Source organism: Neoarius graeffei, chromosome 4, assembly GCF_027579695.1.
Source record: "Neoarius graeffei isolate fNeoGra1 chromosome 4, fNeoGra1.pri, whole genome shotgun sequence".
Lineage (NCBI taxonomy): Eukaryota > Metazoa > Chordata > Actinopteri > Siluriformes > Ariidae > Neoarius > Neoarius graeffei.
This window is the reverse complement of record NC_083572.1, coordinates 42,660,143-42,680,344: the sequence shown is the minus strand read 5'-3', so window position 1 is coordinate 42,680,344 and position 20,202 is coordinate 42,660,143. Positions and strand designations below refer to the sequence as shown.

The 20,202-nt window shown below is 41.5% G+C and overlaps 1 protein-coding gene across 4 annotated transcripts in view; it reads right to left on the bottom strand.

The window, feature by feature from the left end:
* Nucleotides 1-7,011, bottom strand: part of chl1b (cell adhesion molecule L1-like b) — a 163,879-nt gene extending 156,868 nt beyond the window's left edge. For all 4 annotated transcript variants that reach the window (XM_060919263.1, XM_060919264.1, XM_060919265.1 and 1 more), the window contains exon 1: nt 6,812-7,011. The gene's annotated coding sequence lies outside the window, so the exon portion shown is untranslated. The remainder of the gene's footprint in view (nt 1-6,811) is intronic.
* Nucleotides 7,012-20,202: the final 13,191 nt, after the last annotated feature.

The following is a 20,202-nucleotide window of genomic DNA, read 5'->3' as shown; positions in this document are numbered from 1 at the left end:
ACAATACCGGGTGCCCGTGATCATCCGGCCCTTAGACAGCACTGCATCACATACAGGCATGCTTCTGTGTTGGAAATCACAAAATGGGCTCAGGAATATTTCCAGAGAACATTATCTGTGAACACAATTCACCGTGCCATCCGCCGTTGCCAGCTAAAACTCTATAGTTCAAAGAAGAAGCCGTATCTAAACATGATCCTGAAGCGCAGACGTCTTCTCTGGGCCAAGGCTCATTTAAAATGGACTGTGGCAAAGTGGAAAACTGTTCTGTGGTCAGACGAATCAAAATTTGAAGTTCTTTATGGGAATCAGGGACGCCGTGTCATTCGGACTAAAGAGGAGAAGGACGACTCAAGTTGTTATCAGCACTCAGTTCAGAAGCCTGCATCTCTGATGGTATGGGGTTGCATTAGTGCGTGTGGCATGGGCAGCTTACACATCTGGAAAGACACCATCAATGCTGAAAGGTATATCCAGGTTCTAGAGCAACATATGCTCCCATCCAGACGACGTCTCTTTCAGGGAAGACCTTGCATTTTCCAACATGACAATGCCAAACCACATACTGCATCAATTACAGCATCATTGCTGTGTAGAAGAAGGGTCCGGGTATTGAACTGGCCAGCCTGCAGTCCAGATCTTTCACCCATAGAAAACATTTGGCGCATCATAAAACGGAAGCTACAACCAAAAAGATCTAAGACAGTTGAGCAACTCGAATCCTACATTAGACAAGAATGGGTTAACATTCCTATCCCTAAACTTGAGCAACTTGTCTCCTCAGTCCCCAGACGTTTACAGACTGTTGTAAAGAGAAAAGGGGATGTCTCACAGTGGTAAACATGGCCTTGTCCCAACTTTTTTGAGATGTGTTGTTGTCATGAAATTTAAAATCACCTAATTTTTCTCTTTAAATTATACATTTTCTCAGTTTAAACATTTGATATGTCATCTATGTTCTATTCTGAATAAAATATGGAATTTTGAAACTTCCACATCATTGCATTCCGTTTTTATTTACAATTTGTACTTTGTCCCAACTTTTTTGGAATCGGGGTTGTACGTATGGGGAGGTGTGTGTATTTAGGGATGTATATATGTATACCGTATGTATGTAGATATGTATGTATGTGTGTGTATATATATGGATATATGTAAATTACATTTAGGTTTTCTAAATACAAAGTTAGAAATACATTTTATTTATCTATAAGTATCAGGCATGAGCATTTAGACAGGTAACAAGGAAGCTTGCTATTGTTATTTATTATTTCAGGAGAAAGGGTGGGAGTTTATAAGTTATACTTCTTCTCACTCCTTTTCGAATATGTATTTCTATGTATTATGTTTAAATGTTTTGTTTTATTTTATTTTTGTTATCTTGGTTTTCATATTCAAAATAAACACTTCAATCAATCAATCAATCAAAAACCTGACAAACAGGGGTGTCTTGCTTCTGATGTGCCATCTCGTGAGTGTCCATAAGGTAGATGGGTGTTGGAACAATGCTGCTCATGTTATTACTGCTTCTCCATATGCATGCAAAGTCATGTGTCAAGGCCCCTATACATTGTGTCAGGCATATCAGACCACCCCAGTATGGGCTGTTTTCCTACAACAATAAGCCACATCATGTTTTATTACTTATGTATCTTCTGAAGCTTGATGTGATCACGGAAAGAGACGTACTCTTTCAAACGCACCTACTAACTTTTTGAAAAGGTTCATCAATAAATGCAAGTTCACATTTCTTACCAGACTTCCCGCTAGACGAAATTTTTAAAGCCTTAGTAAACACAACTTTCTTAGGATCAAGGCTATTTTGTTTGTATGAAGGCCATTTTTTACAGCCTTATTAGCTTTATTCACCGTTAACTAACTCACCTAGCTTGATAGTTTACATGCACCATAAAGTCCACTTTCTACCAGTGGTACTGCATGTTTACATTAATCCAAATGCCCAAGTATGTGAGTGGAAGGTCTGTAATCTAGCCCTCTTGACTACAAAGTGGTATTACAAGACAGATAGACCATCCTGTTTCAGGGCTAGCTGGATAGCGTGCTAACCTCAATAGATAGCTCTGCAACATGATACCGTACCTGGATGTCTTTGACATCATGTCAAAATTGTTATTTCTTCACATTCTGTTGATAATATTTGAATGTTTTACACTAAAAATTGTATAAATTCTTACACATAACACCTTTAAAAAGAAGACAAACAATAAGAAGCAAGAGAAACAATAAAAACAATAAGTAAGAAACTATAAACCTGCCTTTTATCCTGCATAAAGCCCCTCAGTAATAAAAGGAAAAAACAGTGTCAAAGCATTCACCAGTGAAAAGTCATTTCTTGTCTTCTTTTGAGCTGTTGGCAAATCATGCAGCCAAATACTGCTCAAGGCAGTATTATAGCATAAGGCAGCTTATGCTATAAATACATTTCAGCACAATGGAGTGAATGTAGAAAATCCCCCATGCATGATGTTGATGCCATTGTTCTGAATGTTGTGGTCAAGTGAGGCACTGTTCATAAAGTAAAAGTAGTTGACGATCTAAATGTTTTCTAGTTTATAAAATGACTGTTCACTTTCTATGTCTGGCAAAGAATGCAGCTAAACTGACATCTAACTTCATCTCCTGTGCTCTTGTCAGATTTTCCCACCTTGTAAAATCAGTTGCTATAGTTACCAAATATTTACAGCATGTCACCTTGTGTCATGACATGTTTTGCATTAAATTGTGTTGTTTTCCCTCACTGCATAAGTATAAGCCACTGAATTACCCCAGGTTTGCCTTTCTGAGACTTTGTAATGGAGATGGATTGAAGGATATTCAAAGGAATATGGATAACTAGACTGACAGTAGGCAGCATGGTGGTGTAGCGGTTAGCACTGTCACCTCACAGCAAGAAGGTCCTGGGTTCAAGCCCAGTGGCCGACAAGGACCTTTCTGTGTGAAGTTTGCATGTTCTCCCTGTGTCTGTGTGGGTTTCCTCCAGGTGCTCCAGTTTCCCCCCCACAGTCCAAAGTCTAATTGGTGGCTCTAAATTGACCGTAGGTGTGAGTGTGAATGGTTGTTTGTCTCCATGTGTTAGCCCTGTGATGACCTGGCGACTTGTCCAGGGTGTACCCCACCTCTTGCCCATAGTCAGCTGGGATAGGCTCCAGCTTGCCTGCGACCCTGTACAGGATAAGTGGCTACAGATAATGGATGGATGGATGGGATGGATAGACTGAGAGTAGGGACATGTAAACCCAACAAGAAAGTGTAAATGAACAAAGTTTGTAATGTATTTCCATGTTATTTGTAATTGAAAAAAACAACCCTTGTTCTACTGGAAACCTGCAACAACAACCTCTGTCATTGCGAACTTAATATCTATACCAAATTTCAAAATATGTAATATTATAAATCAAACATAGACAATGTTGTGGGAAGTCAAAAGTGTTAACATTCTTCAAAACATTAAAGGGCACTGAAAAGAATCCTGAAGACTGTTGTTACAGCACTTTATTATTATTATCTCATCTCATTATCTCTAGCCGCTTTATCCTGTTCTATAGGGTCGCAGGCAAGCTGGAGCCTATCCCAGCTGACTACGGGCAAAAGGCGGGGTACACCCTGGACAAGTCGCCAGGTCATCACAGGGCTGACACATAGACACAGACAACCATTCACACTCACATTCACACCTACGGTCAATTTAGAGTCACCAGTTAACCTAACCTGCATGTCTTTGGACTGTGGGGGAAACCGGAGCACCCAGAGGAAACTCACACGGGCACGGGGAGAACATGCAAACTCCGCACAGAAAGGCCCTCGCCGGCCACGGGGCTCGAACCCGGACCTTCTTGCTGTGAGGCGACAGCGCTAACCACTACACCACCGTGCCGCCATTAGTATTATTGGGGGCCAAGCAGCGAAGCTGCGAAGGCACCCATAGTGATTATTATTATTACAAAAATCATGTTTGTCATAATTACTGACATACTTAGAAATATAGTCTTATGAACAAAATACAACTGAAAGAGTTGTTTGGAGTCTCTTTTTTTTTTAAACCTGAAAGTTTAGGAATCTTAAGTCATCCTCCATGACCTCCTGTTTCACTGAGATGACACGAAGGGGCAAATTCCATAAGTCATTTATCAACATTGGGAAAAGTATAGAACACACAAATGAAAAGAAACAAAAGTGTGATGCCCTTCATAAATCAGGCAATGGCTACAGAAACAGTCACATAGCTGAAAATGCTCATATCCACTGGTAGAGCAATAATTAAGTGGACCTGATAATGAACCTGCCTGGAAGAAGGTACAAGTATATTTTGCCCCATGCAAAGTATGTAGTTTGCTTAGAGATGCAAAAATTACTTGAAGTATCCTCCTTAGAGATCTGCAGAAGATTGTAGCTTTTGGGGGTCACCATTATACAGAAAAGAACCTTTGTTAAATATTAGATATGGTAGATGATCTACATCATGGACTCCATGAAGCACCAGGAGAGTTTGAATGAAAATCCAGCTGCCTCTGCCAAGAAGCTACAGCTGGGTTGTGGTTGGATCATTCAGCAAGACAGTTAATCCAAAATGTCCAAGTCCACACAAAAGTGGCTCAATGAACATAGAACCAAGATTTTGACATGGTCCCCTGACATCAACCTGATTAAAAACCTGTGGTCTGAATTGAAAAGTAAAATCCACAGCCCTGGAAAATGTTTCAGGGGATTCTCTAAAAAGAGTGATTTCTCTTTTGAGGAGTGCTCTCAGATTCCCGACTCTTACCTCTGTTAAATCAGTCCCAGTTTAAGCTAATTATCCACATACATTTTGATAATTGGCAGCCTGATGATGCAGTAGTTACCACGGTCGCCTCATAGCAAGAAGGTTCTGGGTTCAAACTTTGTGTCAGCTGGGGTCTTTCTGTGTGCAGTTTGCATGTTCTCCATATGCCTGTGTAGGTTTCCTTCAGGGTGCTCCAGTTTCTTCCCACAGTCCAAAGACATGTGGATTACGTCAACTGGCTACTCTAAATCGTCCATAGGTGTGAATGGGAGTGCGAATGGTTGCTTGTCTCTGTGTTAACCCTGTGGTGACCTGCTCAGTGTGTATCCCACATCCCACCTGAAGTCATCTGGGATTGGCTCCAACTTCCCCTGTGACTCTGACAGGTAAGCAGTATGGAAAAAAGGATGGATACATGGATTTTAATTTATCCATCTTTCCCAAGGATACCAAACAATTCTAGAGCAGACTGGATTTGTCTCAGCACTTAAATTTCTCTGTTTCTTTTTAGCATTATTGCTGCAGTAATATAATGCCTGTATGGCTCAGGAAACAGAACCTATTTGAGTACCACATGTTGTATTCTAAATTGCAAGGATGTGCTTTTCAAGTCAGCTTGAGGAAAAACAGTGCCACTACAGACTGCACTACAGGGGAAAAAATTATGTACAGCTGAGGTTACATGCAAGGCAGTAAAGAATGAAAGCGAATGTGTTATAGGGGCTCTGTGATCACAGATGTGCTGTCAAGTCGAAAGTAAGAGAGAAAGAGAGAATGAAAAGAGGTGAGAGAGATGGATTGGGATTTGTAGGTAGAACAAGTGAGGGGGAAAAATCATAATTAAAATTGCAGGTAAATGTGAGCTTATGTTTGTGAACACAAAGGGAATTACTTTCTCTGATTTTTTACCTTCTATTTCTGTCTCTTTGAAGTCTGTGAATCACGGAGGATCCATTCTCAGGACAATAATGATGTTTGCCTGTGATTCACTCCAAGGAGCATGAAGTGAGTAGAAACCCACTGAAATTGCTGAGAGCAATTTCACAGGAGAGACCGCTGGATTATTTGGTAGGAACAGAAACTGCCAAGACCCTCACCACATTCACTCCCAACATCTGATGGATGTTGGTAATCTCCAAGAAAGCAACTGGTCACAGTTGGGAAAGATGGATGAAAATTACATTCCAGATCCCCTGCATTAGAACCTGAAGCCAATTTGCTTTCTGTGCTGAAGAGGGAGATTTTGATTTCCCAGTGCTGTGGAAAATTGGTATGGCTAAGGTGGAACAGTGTGTGGCGTAATAAATAGCTCTTGTTTGTTTTTACCTATTGCTCTGTTTCTACAATAAAATATACTGGCCACTGAGTTTCAGGTTCTTGATGTGTGATTCATAAGTGCTCTGAGGAATGATACAAACGTGAACTTCCTATGATGTTCTGGAGAAACTCTTCATGACAGACTGTTTAAAGATTAGGCGCTTATACTCAAAAAATGTCCTGTGCTTGTTCATCATTCCAGTGCTTACATAAGCCTGTTGTATCTCTTTTATCTCTTATTTTACGATTGACTAACTGAGAAAGTCCAGCTTCACAGGAAGCTTTCTAACAACTGTCACCATAAAAGCAGCAGGATGTAAATGTTTGCTCATTTTTGCACAAAAGCACACAATTCAAATTGATGCACTTTTCATAAAGAAAAAGAACATGCATTCTTGCAGAACAGATGTTCATAGTATGACATACAGCACAATAAATGAGTATAATGTACTTCAGTGAGTTGAGAAAGAAACAAGACATCCAAACACTTTTCTTATTTGTTGTATAGACACCAAAAAGCAAAATGAAAAAAGAGAGAAATCCTTAAATCTCTTTATCCACTAACACTTAAATCTCACCTTTCTTCCTAACCTGACATGCATAACACATGTGCAGAGACCCAAAACACTTGCTCTGTTACTGTAATCCCCCACCTGACACACTTATAAGAAGCTCAGCCAAAGCACACAAAACAGAAGTCTCACTACTCACAAGTCCTCGCTCCATTCTCTTGTTTCCTTCTGCCTCTGGCTAAGCTCTTCCTCTGATACACATTACTACAGACTGAAAACAGAATGCAGACAAGAATACGTGATACGAGGAACTGACAAAGTGCTCTGTAGGCGGCCACAAGATGAGAGGCACAGGGAAACCGTATGCTGCCAGAGCCTCTCCCTTGGCAAAGGAGCTCATTAAGTGAGTGACAATCATGTTGCACAAAGCCTGATCTGAGAGCTATTCACTGCACTGGATGGGTGGGGAAAGGGAGGGAGGGAGAGAGAGAGAGAGAGAGAGAGGCAGGCAGGCACCAGTGAAGGAATGTTGAATCGGGACACATAGTTTGAGGGAAAAAAAAATGAAATAAAAAAAGTCCACTGACATATGCAGAAGTGTAATCCAAGGTAAGATCTTATTATGCATATTAGTGTATGTAGAGTTTAAAGTTTCAACTACTGTAATCATTCAAGTGTTCTTGTAGAAATAATATTATTGTACACTGCCTTGTCAAAAAAAAAAAAAGTTGTGCACTCTAATATTTGGTTGGGCCACCTTTAGCTTTGATTACAGCATGCATTCACCATGGCATTGCTTCCATAAACTTATGCAATGTCACAACATTTATTTCAGTCCAGCGTTGTATTAATTTTTCACCGAGATCTTGTGTTGAGGATGGGAGAGTCAAACCACTGCATAAAGTCTTCTCTAGCACATCCCAAAGATTCTCAATAGGGTTAAGGCTGGGACTCTGTGGTGGCCAATTCATGTGTGAAAATGATTCCTCGTGCTTCCTGAACCACTTTTTTACAATCTGAGCCCTAATTTGAGCCCATGCCATCAGGGAAGAAAAAATCCATTTATGTGATGACCTGTTCATTCAGTACATTCAGGTCATCAGCTGACTTCATTTTATTGCCCCATAATGTTGCTGAGCCTCAACCTGACCAACTGAAACAACCCCAGATCATAACACTGCCTCCAGAGGCTTGTACAGTGACCACTATACATGATGGATGCATCACTTCATGTGCTTCCCTTCTTACCCTGACACACTCATCACTCAGGAATAGGGTAAATCTGGACTTATCAAACCACATGACCTTCTTCTATTGCTCCACAGTCCAGTCTTTATGCTCCCTAGCAAATTGAAGCCTTTTCTCCTATTAGTCTCACTAACAAGTGGTTTTCTTATGGACACACAGCTGTTTAGTGCCAATCATGTGAGTTCTGTTCACATTGTAAGTCTGGAAATGTTCTTAATTTCACTATTAAACATAGCCATGAGTTCTACTGTCATTTTTTTTTTTAACAATTCAACTTCACCAAGAATTTAAGTGATCTCTGATCATGGTCAGTTAGGATATTTTTCCAGCCGCACTTTTTCCACAAATTTTAAGGTTTACTACCGGTACTATCCTTCCAGGTTTCAATAATGCAGTGAACAGTTCTTAACCCAATTTCAGTCATTTCAGAAATTTCCTGAGTTCTTTTCTTTGCTTGATGCAGGCAGATAATTAGACCCTTCTGAAACACAGTAACGTCTTTTCCATGAGCATGGGATATGTCTTCCGACATGTTTGTTTAAGAAATGAGAAGCTACTCACTGCATCAGTTTGGGTTAAAATAATTGTTGCAGGCTGAAACACAATCACTGCAGTAATTATCCAATCAAATGATCTTATGTATTTGCTTCTTTAAATCCAAATGGTGACCTTTTTTTGGCCGGGCAGTGTATATCTGCATTTCTGCAATAATAGCATCAATGAGCTTATGCAAACACACACAGAAGTGAGCATGAAGTGAGCACAATATAACACTCTGCTCTGGTTCTCCAAAACATCTGTAAACACCTGCTTATGTTTCACTAATTGGCATCAGTTCAATGGGAACATAATCAAGAACATGACCAGAAATCCAAAGAGCATGTGATATTTATTTGACTCACAACATAGCCATAGGTGGGCTAGTAACAAACTATTACCAGCAAACTGGGGAAAAACCCAGTCCTCTCCCATTACATTGGGGAGTAGGGAGTTCTGGGGAGAATCAAGATGATATATGATGTGGAATGGGGTGTATGACTCACAGTTTAACAAGGAAGAGGGAGGTGGAAAATTGGAAGTGGGGGAGGGTAGAGGTTATGTTTGAATTATACTGATATGGGTCGTTAAAGGACAGAAAAATCTTCAAAGCACTGAAAAAATTTCCTTGAATAAAAAAATGCAGAAGAGATTCTACATAAGCTTATATCAAGCTGATGCATCAGCTGCATATAGCATTTTCCATGCTTTTATTAGGTCACTTTTGCTGTAGGAAGTATGATCCTAAGAAGTGGCATCAATTACTTGGAATATCATTAAATTTACAGGCACCAGAAAAAAAAATCTTAATTAAAAATCAATTATAATGAATGTACTTGCGAGTTTGCTTCTTGGAAGTTTCATTAATTCCATCCTCTCTGGCTGAAGTTAATTATCTTAGCTAACTAGATAAAAGACATAACCAGTCTTTCTACATTTTTCCTGTATATCAAAGTTTTGCGTTGTATTCCAACAAATGCCTCAACCTCAGATTTTTATCAAAGCAATAAATCACTTAAGCCTAATTCTGATGAACGAGAATGATCGGTCATGTGTGAACATGAGCAACGGCTGTTCAAGCAAATGAAAGGCAATAAAGGTACCGCCATCAGTGAAAAATAAATCTTACACTAGGTTAAGAAAACAGTGGATCTGTTTATAAAGATGAAATACAGTGATTAGTCATCATTCATCTTCATTTAACAAATAGCACAAACAAGTTTCATCTTGACTCATCCACTGCTCTAAAATATCAGTCCACTTCAAATGACAGAGAATGGGATTTAGCAAAAACACTGTGGTGTGTTTAATTGTGGGAGCAGACTGCCAAAACCAGACACTGAGAACACTCACTGCTGTGTCAATCCAGGTCCCTTGGCACTCCCTTCAAGTGCCAGCAGGATGGGGCTGCCTTTATGGGCCGCACAAACAGAGGGAAGCCTTATGAACTTTGCACAAGCACTTATGGAGGTAAGCAGCAGAGGACAGTGGACAGAGGGGAAAGAATAAAGCTGCGGAAAGGATGGACAAAGCTGCCAGCTCTCCGGAGTTCAGCCGCACCGAACAAACCTGACATTGTTCTTGGTGCTGCCTAGAGGACAACTTCCCCTCCCTCCACTTCTCTCTCACCATCTCTGCGCCTTTGTGTCCCTCTTCTCCATGGTTCACAGTAAGCCACCATGTATTATAGGGTTCTTCCAGTGCCATTTGATCTGGCATTCACAAACCAAAACAACTCTGACACATATTATGTGCATCATTTGTTTTTAGCTCTAATCCCTCATTACTTATAATTATAAATTTTTTGCATCAAAGAATGGCTTGCATTTATAATTTATAGTTCCAATAATTTTACAAACTTCTCCTGACCACTAGAAACAAAATTTTGCTGAGAGTAAGTGTACTGCAGAAGCAGCCAATTGGGGAAACATCGCACTACCTGCAAAAACTAACAAATCACTGCATTCGCCAAGCCAAATGTGGCACACTGGGCGCACAGGTGTTCTCCACTACAGGAAATAACCTCAGAGTAACCTTCAGGCAACACTGACAACCTGCACCATGTGCTCACCTGGGTCCTGATAAACTCCACTACCCAGTCTAAGTGATCTATGCTTTGGGATTAGAACGGAACTCCCAGAGCATCTATATAAGCTGAGGAATAAAAAGTAGGGTACAGAACATGATGGGTCAGTGGCATGACAAGCTCAGCATCATCAAACCAACAGAGAATGCCTTCTGCTGGATTTATACCACTTGAGCATTGGAGAGCTAGAGCACAATTTTGTAAAAGCATCCATAAGATGAGATCATCTTAACTGGGAGATTTTTTTTTTTAATACTCTTTGTGCTGCACAGCTCAGTCCTAAGCACGTTCCAAAGCTATATTCACTGCCAGAGCAATGAAAGAAGCTTCTGGTGCTCCACTTTCAAATCTGTATCAAATAAACCTACGTATACACTTATTAAAACCACCTTCTTACATAAGCAGATGTTAATGTGCTGTATCTATACAGAAATGAGTTAAAGATTTAATAATTAGAGAGAACTGCTTAAAAGCTGTATGGTTATAGACATTTCTGACCTAAAAAAATGCACAGTCATCATAAATTATGTCAAACAGGTTTGGGACAGGTTTTTTTCCCCCTCCAGTTGATTCCCACTTGTTTGGGGCAAGACTAATTTAGCAGGTGTTTTTATTCAGTTTCAAAGCTATAACATATTTATTTTTCAGCAGCTCCTTTGAACCTACACATGCCAAAAATAATGGCCGGATATCTGACGGGTGCTCTTTATGAACTCCACCACCATATGCCTCTCCAGACGAAGTACCTTTATATGCAGAGTGTTTATATGCCGTTCCCCATTAGCGTTGGCACATTAACAACCTCTAAATTGATTCCAGACCTTGGTTTATAGGTGAGTGCAACATACACCACAACTGACTCACATCAGGTATCCATTTTACAGCATAGGCAAGCATGGAAAGAGATAGCTGTTGCATGCTTGGAGCTGCACTTTTCCATTGCAAAAAAGTCTACTGTGTACACAGGTTAGTGAAATGTTAAGCATGTTAAATTGCAGGGTGATAATTACATGAGACATTTACATTTGGTGTGTGTGTACGTGATATAGTTTGCAGGACTGAAATGTTATTGAGTGATTTCTCTTGTCTCCTCTGTCTTTTTCAGACTTTCCATTGGCAGACTTGATCACAGATGGCACTCCCTGTGATTATGGCAACAGCCATTATGTGATCAGCTTTCCTGATTGGCATCTTCACCAAAGGTCTCAGGCAAACACACATCACTTGTCATGATAACACTGCTAATACCAAATGTTAGGTTAATTCACATTGACTACAATATAAATTTGAGGATAAACATGCTGTCAAAGTAAATATGAAAAAAATAAACAGTAGGAGACAGGCTAACTTGCATTCTAGCGTCCTTCACCACACTTCTGGGACTGTTGTTGACAGGTTTTAAATGAAGTGTCCTGTTGAACCCATTTTAATCATGTTACCCCAGAAATCAATGCCCTACTTCCCCCAGTACTCAGCCTTAACAAATGCTAAAGATCTGGAGCCCAGGGGTATTTTGCATGTTTACATAAGTCAGTTGAGAATGTTGGACAAATATGAAGTCAGGGAGATAAATTCATTAAATCAACCATCCAGTCATTCAACATGCATAGCAACACAGCACATCTAAACCCTATGTACAAATGTGGTTTTAGAGCTGACACTATGGAAAGAAGGGATTAAAAAAATGAGATGAGTCCTAGCTCAAAATTAAAATGGTTCATTGGTTCAATATTAATTTAATACAGCAGTGCTGCAGGCATAGAGCTCTGTGTGGATCATCACCATCTTCCCACCTGCCAGTAGAGGAAGTCCATTGCAAATGGCTGCAGGCAGAAAGTGTGCCGCCAAGCAAACGCCTCCTGTGCTGCAAAATCAGATTTCCAACAAGTGAGATTAATGTCTCTTGGAAGCATCCATAGCCGAGCCTCTTCTCCTCCTGCCGCTTTAATGAGATAAACCTAGGCTAATTCTAGTTAGCTGGCCAAGATAAGGCCTGAGCAGCAAGCTGATGCCTTTTAAGGAGAGATGAGCCTGAGGACTGAGTTCAGGGTTGGGAGACAGAATGTTATGCTGCAATACAAAACTAATCAAGCAGCGGAAAACTGCATCAAAGATTAACTTTGCTTGTGAGTCCCTCTTAATAAAAATTAAATCCTGAAGGGGACAAAAATCAGATGTATTTGAATTAGCATGCAAGTCACGATCACACAAGGCTACAGAATAGTACGAGATATTTCTACTAAATTGAGGATGCAGTTATTTGTGTGTGTGTGTGTGTGTGTGTGTGTGTGTGTGTGTGTGTGTGTGTGTGTGTGTGTGTGTGAGAGAGAGAAAGAAAGTGATTGCTCATGAATAAACCAACATTGTTAAGATGATTTTGAAAATACAGGAATTTTTTAAGTAAATAGCATTTTTAGAAGTGATCATAGAAATACAATACACAAAAGAAAATGGGACAAACAGTTGGTGGTCAAATTTCACACACACACACACACACACACACACACACACACACACACACACACACACACACACACACACACATAGTTAAATAGGCCAGACCCTTGCTTGTGTAATATATGTTGTTGTTCTCTGAGACCCTGAAAATAATTAGGATACAACGTCCTGGGGCCTGCAGGCAAAGCTGAAAAAGGTGTGGGAAATTCTCTTATTATGTAAATGTCCCTGCTAGCTTTGCATGATTGATTGCGTTGGTTAATTACTTTACCAGCAGTCATAGGTGATTACTGGAATTTCAGTTCGAAAAGTCTGCATAGATAATATTATGAAGGAATCACCAAAATATCCATTAAATGTTCTCACTTAAGTTTGATGTGTGTAGTAGTTTGCTATGTCCTAAAGGACTTCCTTTCTGTTGCAAATCAGCTTTACAACATTTATATTTGTCTGTATTTTAGTCAGTTGCAGGATACGGTGTTCATTCTTATACACTGTTTATAACTGTAAGTGCTCTCGTTTTACATTACAGTGACCCCTATGGCCTTGTAATCTATTGTATAGCAGCACCTGCAGTGCACATCTGGTGACTTTGAACCCACTAGGCCAATAATGTGAGCAATTTCCTTCCAGCAGTGTTTCAAAATCTTCTGAGAACCACCCCCATGCACATTCTGATGTTTTGCCTCCTCTAACACATCCATTTCAATCTGTTCCAGGGTTGTTTGTTAACTTATGAGTTGAATCACAGTCTAGCAGGGCTAGCTTATGAGTTGGGAACAGTGAAAACCACAAAATGTGCATGGCGGAGGCACTTCAGCAGCAGGACTCAGAAACACTGCCTTATAGCCAGGCAGAAAGCTAATCATCTAACTATGTAGGTGTCCATTTATGTCTCTTCGGCTTATGCTGAGCAGTCTTGCATGCTGTTTTGCCACTCACACTAATGTGAAAATTCACTGTTATTTTGTCAAGCATTGTGGGACTGAATAATTCATACATCCACATATCTGTTCTGATAATATGGAGAGCCTGGATAACATGGATACACAGTCAGAGCTTGACTGTTTAAGAGGTGTTTTAATATACTGACTCTAGCAGTGTGTTCCTATTGAAAGGGTCCATGGATGATACCTATAATGGGTTCCAAAAGTCTCCAAAAGACACCATGAGTGAAAATGCTTTGATTTTGCATTCTTTTCTACAACCCCAAAACAGAAAATGTTGGGACAGTATGGAAAATGCAATTAAAAAAAGGAAGGATTGATTTCTAAATTTACTTTGACTTGTATTTCATTGCAGACAGTATGAACCCAAGATAATTCATGTTTTGTCTGGTCAAATTCATTGTATTTGTTAATATTCATCCATCCTTGCATTTCAGGCCTGCAACACATTCCAATAAAAGTTGGGACGGGGCAATTTTGGGCTAGTAATGAGGTAAAACATTTAAATAATGATGCGAGTTGAAACAGGTGATGTCAACATCCATCCATCCATCTTCTGCCACTTATCTGGGTCCGGGTCATGGGGGTAGCAGCCTAAGCAGAGCAGCCCAGACTTCTCTCTCCCTGGCTACCTCCACCAGCTCTTCCAGGGGAATACCAAGGCGTTCCCAGGCCAGCCAAGAAATGTAATCTCCAGCATGTCCTGAGTCTGCCCCAGGGTCTCCTCCTGGTGGGGCATGCCCAGAGAACCACCCCTGGGAGGCATCCAGGGGGCATCCTGAGCATGCCCAAACCACCTCAATGGACTCCTTTCGATGTGGAGTAGCAGCGGTTCTACTCTGAGTCTCTCCCGAATGACCAAGCTTCTCACCCTGTCTCTAAGGGAGAGCCCAGCCACCCTGCGGAGAAAACTCATTTTGACCATTTGTATCTGTGATCTCATTCTTTCAGTCACTACCCACAGGTCGTGACCATAGGTGAGGGTGGGAACGTAGATGGACCAGTAAATTGAGAGCTTTGCCTTTTGGCTCAGTTCTCTCTTCACCACAACAGACCGATTTAGCATCTGCATCACTACTGATGCTGTCCCGATCTGTCTGTCCAACTCCTGCTCCCCCCTACTCTCACTCGTGAACAAGGCCCCAAAATACTTAAACTCCTCCACTTAAGGTAGCATCTCCCTCCTGACCCGAAGTAGGCACTCCACCTGTTTCCAGCTGAGCGCCATGGCCATGGACTTGGAGGTGCTGATCCTCATCCCAGCTGCTTCACAGGAGGCTGCAAACCATCCCAGTGCACGCTATAGGTCACAGATTGATGAAGCCATCAGGACCACATCATCCGCAAAAAGCAGAGACGCAACCCTGATGCCACCAAACCAGACACCCTCCGCCCCTTGGCTGCTCCTAGAAATTCTGTCCATAAAAGTTATGAACAGAACTGGTGACAAAGGGCAGCCCTAGCGGAGTCCCACATGCATCGGGAACAAGTCTGACTTACTGCTGGCAATGCGAACCAAACTCCTGCTCTGGTTATACAGGGTCCGAATGGCCCGCAGCAGTGGGCCCCAAACCTCATACTCCCGAAGCACCCCCCACAGGGCACCCTGAGGAATATGGTTGTAAGCCTTCTCCAGGTCCACAAAACACATGTAGACCAGTTGGGCAAACTCCCATGCACCCTCCAGTACCCTTGTAGGGTAAAGAGCTGGTCCAGTGTTCCATGACCAGGATGAAAACTGCATTGTTCTTCCTGAATCTGGGGTTCAACTATCGACTGGACTCTCCTCTCCAGCACCCCAGCATAGGCTTTCCCAGGGAGGCTGAGAAGTGTGATCCCCCTATAGTTGGAACACACTCTCTGGTCCCCCTTTTTAAAAATGGGGACCACCACCCCAGTCTGGTGATGTCAACAGATGATTGTAATCATGATTTGGTACAAAATCAGCATCCATGAAAGGCCTAGTCTTTGAGAAGCAAAGATGGGCCAATGATCTCCAGTTTGTTAATAAATGCATGAGAAAATGATTGAAATGTTTAAGAAAGATAAAAAGGGACTTGGATATTTCACCCTCTATGGTGCATAATATAATCAAATCAAATCAAGTTTATTTGTATAGCGCTTTTAACAATAAACATTGTCGCAAAGTAGCTTTACAGAATTTGAACGACTTAAAACATGAGCTAATTTTATCCCTAATCTATCCCCAATGAGCAAGCCTGTGGCGATGGTGGCAAGGAAAAACTCCCTCAGACGACATGAGGAAGAAACCTTGAGAGGAACCAGACTCAAAAGGGAACCCATCCTCATTTGGGCAACAACAGACAGCCTGACTATAATATTAACAGTTTTAACAGGTATAACCCTCAACTGTCCTCATGGGGCCGTCCCTCACAGGAGCGGTGCGATAAAACTCTGACCAGACACAGGGCACCAGGATGGATCAAGCAGGTCTGAGGGGCAGAAGAGGCCAGCATCTCAATCCCAGGATCAACATGTAACTCAGAGGGACAGATTGGGGGGGGGTGGGGGGAGAGAAAGAAAACACGTTGTTAGGTATGCCCTAAAAATGACAAGTATTAAATCTGTGTGGTAGGCTCGCAGAGACGAGAGTCTTTACATCAGGCATAACACACAACAATGGCATGTTAATATGGTAAAATATATCATGACCTGCTCTGGCTGGATGCTTGATTGGGTGATGGGAGCACACTCCTCAGCAATGATGAGATGCAGATGGGACCCTTAGGGCTGGCCAAGACAATTCAGTTACATTTCACCGGGTCTGGGACATGCGACAGAATGTCTGACGGCCGATTCCCTGCAGGCTACGATAGCCAGTCGAGGTCTCCACCCTCTTCACCAAAAGATTTCCTGTTGACTCCATGTAACTCAGAGGGACAGATTTGGGGTGGGGGGGAGGGAAAGAAAACACAGGTGGTTAGGTATGCCCAATGTCACCTGAATAAGTAGGAACAGTATACATATTGCACCGAGTACAAGTAGGGACTCCGGCAACTAACTATGACAGCATAACTAAAAGGAGAGAGCCAGAAGGTAACACAGGCATGAGGGAGCCCCGGGACATAAAGCAGCCAGCCACTACACCGTCAACAAACTCGAGTGAGCAAGCGAGTGGGGACTGACAGCATCCATACATCCCAGTTTACCAAAACACTCTATGTCTGAGGACCCTCCAGATCTACTCCTTTACCTCATAAACACCATTAACAAAAGGCTTGACTAAACAGGTATGTTTTCAGCCTAGACTTAAATGCTGAGACTGTGTCTGATTCCCGAACATTACTTGGAAGGCTGTTCCATAACAGTGGGGCTTTGTAAGAAAAGGCTCTGCCCCCTGATGTAGCCTTCACTATACGAGGTACCAGCAGATAGCCTGCACCTTTTGATCTAAGTAGGCGTGGCGGGTCATAGAGGAGCAGAAGTTCACTCAGGTACTGTGGTGCGAGACCATTTAGTGCTTTAAAGGTCAATAGTAGTATTTTATAATCAATACGAAATTTGATTGGGAGCCAATGCAGTGTGGATAAGACAGGCGTGATGTGGTCATATTTTCTAGTTCTAGTAAGGACTCTTGCTGCTGCATTTTGAACTAACTGGAGCTTGTTTATGCACTTATTGGAACATCCAGACAGTAAGGCATTACAATAATCCAACCTGGAGGTAACGAAAGCATGGACTAGTTTTTCTGCATCATGCAATGACATTAAATTTCTTATCTTTGCAATATTTCTGAGATGAAAGAAAGCTATCTGGGTGATGTTATCAATGTGAGTTTCAAATGAAAGACTGGGGTCAATAATCACTCCGAGGTCTTTTACTGCTGCACGTGAAGAAACAGAAAGGCCATCCAGAGTTACTGTGTAATCAGAAAACTTATTTCTAGCTGTATGTGGTCCTAGTACAAGTACTTCAGTCTTGTCAGAGTTAAGCAGAAGGAAATTAATAAGCATCCAGTGTGTAATGTCCTTAACACATTCCTCAATTCTATTAAGCTGGTGTCTCTCATCAGGTTTTGCAGAGACATACAACTGTGTGTCATCAGCATAACAGTGGAAACTAATACAATGTTTACGAATAATATCGCCCAGAGGTAACATATATAGAGAAAAAAGCAGTGGACCCAAGACAGAACCTTGTGGAACACCAAACTTTACCTTGGTACGTCTAGAAATATCACCATTTATAACAACATACTGATAACGATCAGTTAGATAAGACCTGAGCCAGGAGAGGGCCATTCCCTTTACTCTCACAACATTTTCTAGTCTATCCAGAAGAATGGAATGATCAATGGTATCAAATGCTGCACTAAGGTCAAGCAACACAAGTAGTGAGACACAGCCCTGATCAGACGGCAACAGTAGGTCATTTACTACTTTAACCAGTGCTGTCTCTGTGCTATGATGAGGTCTAAATCCTGACTGATACATTTCATGGATGTTATTCCTATGTAAATATGAGCATAACTGCTGTGCCACAGCTTTTTCAAGGATCTTTTTCAAGGATAATGAAATGATTCAAGGAATCTGAAGGAATTTCAGTGTGCAAAGTGCAGGGGCACAAGCCTAAGCTGAACACCCGTGATCTCCGATCCCTCAGACGGCACTGCATCAAGAAACATCATTCATCTATAGCAGATATATACCACATGAGCACTTTGGCAAACCTTTATCAATCACAGTAATATGGAGTTACATCCAAAAATGCCAGTTAAATCTTTACTGTGGAAAAGGGAAGCTTATGTTAACTGTGGCCAAAAGCATCATCATATTCTGTGGGCTCAGAGGCATCTGGGATGGACCACCACACAGTGGAAATGTGTATTGTGATCAGATGAATCAATATTCCAAGTCTTGTTTTAGAATAAGTTTACTTTGTGTGCTCCAGACCGAAGATATGCAGTGCCCTCCACAATTATTGGCACCCCTTGTAAAGATTAGTAAAAAGAGTTAGAAAAAAAAATCCACATCATCTCACAGTGAAAAAAAAGAATGAGAAAAATCCAACCTTTAATTGAAGCAAATTTACTCAGAATAACAAATCCCTCATCAAGAAATAATTATTTTCAACCAAAACACCTTTGCTAATAGTATTGGCACTCCTGGAGATTATAGTGACCACAGTGTAACTGAAGCATGTTTCCCACGTAAATTGTACATTTTTGAGTTGACTGAAGTGTGTAGGAACTTTCATGCTGTTATCCATGACTTCCTGATTAGCTGGGGTACAAATATGAGGTAACACAAAGGCCAAATCTGCTTAGTTATCCATCAACATGAGAAAAGTAAGACAACTAAATGAGGGAGAAGTGTGTTGACCTTCATAAGTCAGAGGAATGGTTAGGGGAAAAAGAAGCTACTCACCTGAAAATACTCATTTTGACTGTTAGGGCCAAAAAATGGACAATAACTGGAACTGTTACAAACTTGCCTGGAAGAAGACCCATGTTTAACCCCCCCCCCCCCCCCCCCCCCCCCATGTACAGTGAGAAGGATGGTAAGAGAGTAAAAAAAATCTCCAAGGATCACTGTTGGTAAATTACAAGAAAAAGTAAAATCTTGGTGTGGCAGTGGGGGCGTGGTCAAGCGTCAGTCTGTGAATGGAGGGCGGAGTCAGGGAAGGTAAGTGGCGGAATCACTGCACCTGACGGGAATTAACCTGTGTTTGTGTGTCTTCCCCAGTGACCGTGCCCTGTAAGAGGAGAGGGAGAGCGGAGGAAGCTAGCTACTCCCCAACCTGGAGACTTGTGGGCATGCGTGTGTGTATGTGTGTAGTTAAGGCTGAAGAGCTATAATAAACGGGTTTTTGAGAACTCAGTTCTGGCCTGCCGTGCTTCTGTGCTCCACCCACCTAGAACACTTGCCACACTTGGGGTTTCCAAGTCTCCAAAACCAACATCAGATATCACCTCCATGCCAACATTTGGAAGGTAAATCTTTGTCAGTTACCCACAAATGTAAGCACCTGAAGTTTGTGAAATGCAACTACAACTTTGACTGGAACCATGCTCTATGGTCTGATGTAGAAAAAAATAATAAAATAAAAAAATTAAAAAGGAGACTTTTAGCAATACAAACTCAAAGTGGGTTTGCCATAAAAAGAAATGAAAAGAACCCTATCCCAAATGTAAAATATTGTGGATGTTCTGTGATGTTTGGGGCCTGTTTGTGGCAGAGGGGGCGTGGCCAAGCAGCAGTCTGTGAATGGAGGGCGGGGTCAGGGAAGGTAAGTGGCGAAGTCATTCCACCTGCTGTCAATTAATGTGTGTGTGTGGGTGCGTGTGTGTGTTTG